We start from the raw sequence: 6002 nt of genomic DNA, 5'->3' as shown, positions 1-6002 counted from the left end.
GGGGGGGGAAGCAGCAAGAAAATCTGGATAGGTGCTTCCTGCCTTTTTTTTCTTTTCCTCAGATTCCCATTGAAAAGCAGAGGGTTTTTTTTTATTATATACACACATTTATATATTTATTTATGCGTAAATGAAAATCGCCATTTGGCACATGGTCTGCTCACCCCGCTGTCTGCACAAAGTATTATGCAGATCCTCTTGTCATCTTTCCAAGGGTAAAATACAGCAGCCGATGCGTGTGCGTGACATTTCCCCGTCTGATCTAGTCACTATACATGCACAGAGCCACCATCATGAAATAGTAATCTCTTAACTTTTACCGGTAGTAGTTCCTGTTTCTGCATCTGCTGTGGGTTTGTTTATTTTTGTTTTCTACTTAAGTGACGGTAATGAGGTTTTATGAGTTCTCAAAGCTTTTCGTGGGGCTCTCTAACCCTGTCACCTCCACTTTTCTGTGCAATAACACCGCCATTTGTCTAACTCCATGAGTTTATCATCATGTCTCGCTCCAGTCTGTTCCTGCGGTCTGTTCCTTCAAGAGAGGGCTTCCTCTTTCAGGAAGGGATTAATAGAGGCCTCTGAATAGAGAAAGCATGAGTCAATAATATGGAGGTATATACAAGTGAGAAAATCCTACCTTACTGCATCCCAGAGGAAAACTGATCGTCAGTTACATGGTGCACCTGAAGCAGTCCGTTCCCAGGAGGCCGTCGTAAGAGGGAATCGCGTGGAGGGTTTCTAGATGCAGAAAACAAGTCAGGTTGAAAAGAAACTGCGTGTCACAGCTCCCGCACGCAACCCCAGACCGCGCTGCCACAGCTGCTACCCCCTCCCTTGTCTTTCATAACCAGCCCTCCCCACAGTTGGAAAGCCACCTGGACCACAAAGTGTTATCATGACAGCATCACACACCTTGAGACCTGGGCTCAGAACCTGGTCCTGATGGTCATTTGCTCTGCGTTTCTGGGGTGGTGTTCAAGGAGCACCCTTCTCACAGCTGCACACATACCCACACGTCCTTTTATCCATCAGCAAACGCCAGGAGTGGAACGAGGGCAGGAGCATCATACCACAGCCACTCGACGTCTCATCTTCAGAAGCGCCAGGTACTTACAGATGCTCTTAGAGCTAATGGAAACCACAAGCCCTGTGCACCTTGAAAGACCTGGGCAATGAACAGCAGCAGCACAGCATATCTCAGGGAAGGCTTTTGCACGGTGGAGTTTCTTCTGTATTCTGGGTCGGTAGATGCCAAGGGCTGGGTCTCTGAAGCCACGGATAGGGCATAGGTCTTCTCTTGCTGTTGTCTGAGAGGACCCTGAAGATTTGACAGAGAGGCAGCAGTCTGAAAGTCTTAGTTTTCTCACTTCATACATTCAGAAGGTATGAGTTAAATAGTGTTTATTTGGCCCTGGGTACTGTTGCAGCCGTGCTGCAGACATTGGTTTCGTGAGCCTCCACATGCAGACGGGACCATTAGGCACTTCTAAAATAGCATCCCCCTAATGCTGTACCCACAAATACAAAGGAGGGTCATAAAGAAAAATTCAGACTAAAGCAAACCAAGTGCACAGAAGTATATAGACTATACTTTAAAGTCATTTGCTTTGAACGGATCGACACAACATTTGCACAGAGATTTGGGCAGGGGTAGGAGATTTATTGTGATCACTAGTAAAAAGCTGATTTTAAGTTCTGCTACTCAAAAACTATTCATAAACCAACCAACACATACATTAGGAGTTCTAGATTATAAATTTCACGCTTTATACCCCAGGGGAAAACCTTCTCTGTTATCTGTATAAGCAGAACTCCTGTTACTGATACAAACAGGTCTCAGTTCTACACATACTTATGATGAAACTCACATACAAAGGTACTCTCACTGATCTCAACTGGTGAGGGTTACATTACCAGTGAAAAGTTTGCTTAATAGGAATCGTCTGCTACAGACAAAGCATGTATAAAGTAGGTAACTTTGTATTTTGTTCACTGATTTGTAGACAGAAACAACCCTTGATTGAGCATCCCTCAAGTTAAGTACCGTTTGAGCTTGCTGCTTTCTGGAGGAGGAAAGGCCTGCCTTCTAGTACAGGTTTGGTAAAGCGGAGTTTGGAAAAGCACGCCGGAGCAGCGCGCTTCATTTACTATGGCAAAAACTGCATTTCGTGTTGCCTTCAGACCAAACAAGGGCTTCCAACTCTCTTTCCTGGAGAGATCTATTCCCAGCAAACACAAAACTTAGGCGGAGTAGTTGTCAGCATAGTTTAATATTTTAATACAAGAACTCAAAATTTACGTATTTAACTGAATAATATTTACAGAACCTAAAAAACACTGTCTTTACCTGTGTTTTTCCTGTTGTACGGTATAGCATAGGCCAGGACGCAATCATCCCAGCTTGACATAAATCTGGAGGATTTGGTTCCAGAAAGCAGTATTTTAGCAGCAAGGAAATGACTCCTCTTTATGTAAAACAGTTCCCTCTTGTGGATATTCTGTGTACAGTATCGCAGACTACGTATTTAAAATATTCATCAAACCTGGATCTTTGCAATTAAAAGGCCCCTCCGCTCAGTAATGATCTCAACACACACAGGACAATCTCAGTTTTAGCAATTAAATATACAAATAAGGAAGAACGAGCTATTGCATTTAATCAGATATTTACCTGCAAAACTGCTCATTATCAATAACTAATTATTTAATTAAGTGCAATAAGCACAAAAAAAAAACCCTAAAGAAAATTGCATAACTGTACCTGTATGAGTCAAGTATAAATCACAGTGTTTTTTTAATTTTGCTTATATAAGAAAACCTTCTGCACATTCCAATAAAGAAAACCATAATTAAAAAAGAAGGAAACCATACACGACATAAAGAAAGGAGACAATAAGAGCAAAACAGTTAGGATTTCCAAGGGTCCATGTACTAAATACTGAAGACAGACAAGCTCTTTGAAATGATAAATCTTTCAATTAAAACAAAAGAGTCCAAGCAAGTAAATGGCACAGCTTCACCGGTGACACAATATTGCACCAGGAATTAATTTGGCATGACAGTTTAAAAAAAGTATGAATGGAGTAACAGTGTAAGATTTATATGTTCTCTAAACGATGACTACCTTATACGAAGAATATTTTTTTTCTTAAGAAATGAAATGTGAGAGAATAAATATGTACTCCCCAGTTTTGCCAAAAGGCATTTGGTCTAGCTGAGTCTGGGGAAATGATAGAAAAAAATTGCATGTTATTATTTTGAGGGAAATCATATATAAAAAAAAGGCTAAAATGCTTTATATACCAATATACTGTAATCTCGTTTGCCACAACTAGTTTGTTTAATGGCTATATATAAAACCTTCCCATTTGAGTAAAGGTACAGAGTAAATGTTGAACAAGCAGCTTAAGGTTCTCTAAAGGTAAATACTTATCCAAGGTAAAAAAGTCAAAGTTCCAACAATACATAGTTATGTATTTATTCCCTGCAACACCAGGCTGCAGGTTGCTACGTGACCAGTCCCTTACAGGATGCACGGTTTTTACCTTACGTGACAGTTTAGCCAGCATAAATAATTACTAGTTGTGACCAACAGCCTCCTTCTTGACATTTTTGTTGTCACCATAGAACGTGCCGTTGGCTTTTATGTAACTTCAGTAGCTGTGACACAGCAAGAACTTACACATGGAAGTACAATAAAATAATAATAAAAGTTGTTTTCTAGTCAAAGGGGTAGATCTGTGTTCCTGAGGTCAGTGGGGCATTTGGTCTTGACTTCAAATGATGGAGACATGATATCAACCAGACTTTACATATAATCACCGGTGTCTTGCATAATTAACCCTGAGCCTTGCTTTAATGATATTCCTTACTATTCCTACTTTGTCCCGGGAGAAGGGTGAAAAAAAATACTTTTTTCATTATTAGACAGGTACAGGAAACAAAATCTTATAATGAAAAAATTCTGAGAGATTTTTGGTTTAATGAAAAACGTTTGGTCTCTGAGCTGCTGAGGAAAATCCCATGCTGATGTAAAACACACGTAAGCATGGATCGGCTGTCCTTGTCTTAAAGACTCTAAAGAGGAAATAATTGCAGGAGGTGATACTAATATCCATATAAGAGTAGCATGGCTGCATATAACTATATATTTGCATATGACAAGTGATTATCTTTAGTGTTTTTTCTTTTCATAGAGTTTAGTCAAACTATTTCGGTGCGTATTAATTGGAAATCCTGTTTAGCTTATTTTGCATCTACCCAATCCCTGTTCAAAGACCAAAGTACATATTTAGCATGATAATATATTGCACTCTATAACACCTCCTTATCAAAGCACTCTGCAAATACGAATACATTCAGCTTCATCACATCTCTCTGTAACAGTATACGTGAACACTATTCTTGGCAGCGAGGTTACATAACGATTTCCTTGAATTAGTTAAAACTTTCGTATTGAGATCTCTTTTGGCACTTAACCCTGGCAAGATCCTCCAGCTGGCAGGACAAAGACATACCTCAGCAGAATGCTTTAATGGGTCACCCCGTCATTCAGAGCGATCATCTCCAGAGTACTGCAACCCTTGCGCTCAATCCAGCCCAATAAAATATTAAAGAAAATCCCTAGTTTGTGTTAATCCAGACGGTATGAATAGAAAATTTATACAAATTAGTATTGCAAACATAGAGTATTTTCCTTGGACTTTTTTTTTTTATAAGGCAATTCTTGGATATCCTTGCATTTTGTTTAGTAGTGAGACCTAAGCGTACTTCCTTGGTTTCATTTTCCTCTTACCAAACGTCCTGAATCACACAGTATTTGGTTAGATGGGATATTTCTTACCAGTAGGACCACTTCTTATTGGAAAACGAGTATGATTTATGCATTAATGGAATGTTAAGAAGACATGGCTAGCATCTGAAAAACGGTGACAGCAGAAATGATGACTTCAGGAGCGATATTAATTAAGCCATATTATATCCTCTGAGGTCTGTAAGTGCGTTTAATAAATATCAATCCACACACTTAAAAGCACTCTTTACTCCTGCGAATCAGAGCCTGTTTATTACTGTTTGTACTAATGATTTTTTTCTTCCAGTCAGGGATTTTGTGACAGGAGAGAAGTAGGACGCTATCAGGGGATATTCTGAAGACAAAAGAGCAGCAACCACTGTTAAAACACAGGTAGACTAACAAAGGAGATACAGAAATAGTACTTAAACAATACATCAAAACAATACCCAAAACAAATCAAATACATTAAAAGACCTTTAAAATGTCTCTCTTAAACCACTGGTTTCCCTTTTTCTGAGTGGGCCTTGGTGTCCATCTGAATCACAGAGAGAAGCAGCAAACCCTTCACCCTCTACTGAATGAGATAATGAGAGAAAATGATAATGAGAGAACAACAGAGAAGTAAGTTATGTGAAGTGGTGTGCAAAGAGCAACCCCAGAAGAGGGGTAAAAATTCGCTAACTTTGCTTTGTGTTGATTTTGCTGGGTTGTATCAAATCAGAACAGCACTATCAACCTGCAAACATATCAGTGCGAAGCCAGGACTTCCTTCTGCACCGCTTCCAGATAGGCTCAGAGACTTCTAATGGAGCAATACAGCAAATATTATAGTAGCACAGCAAATATTTAAGTCCTTTGTGTGCCACCATCACGAAAACACAAAGCAGTGCAAGTGTGTCTCCCATACCTTCGTGCAGTTTCCAACAGCGGTGTTCCCACTGCGGCTACTAGCTACCAACAAAGCATTCCAGAACTACTCGGGTATTGCCATAGTGGTCGCAAAGACCAATACTAATTTTTTCAAAATGTAATTAATTTGGAGGACTAAATGGTTATTGGCTCATCTTTTGATATTTTTCCTTTCCTTTTACTTGATATCTTGCACACTGGAAGCGCGTAGGCCGGGCAGCTTTATTTAATTGCTTCTAGGAACCCTTTGGCTTTGACTGTAGACCCTTCTAAGACATGACTAAAAGGCAAGGGAGGG

Source organism: Charadrius vociferus, unplaced genomic scaffold (assembly GCF_000708025.1).
Source record: "Charadrius vociferus isolate BGI_N301 unplaced genomic scaffold, ASM70802v2 scaffold187, whole genome shotgun sequence".
In the NCBI taxonomy this organism is placed as follows: domain Eukaryota; kingdom Metazoa; phylum Chordata; class Aves; order Charadriiformes; family Charadriidae; genus Charadrius; species Charadrius vociferus.
The sequence above is the reverse complement of the archived record's forward strand: the minus strand, read 5'-3'. Positions refer to the sequence as shown.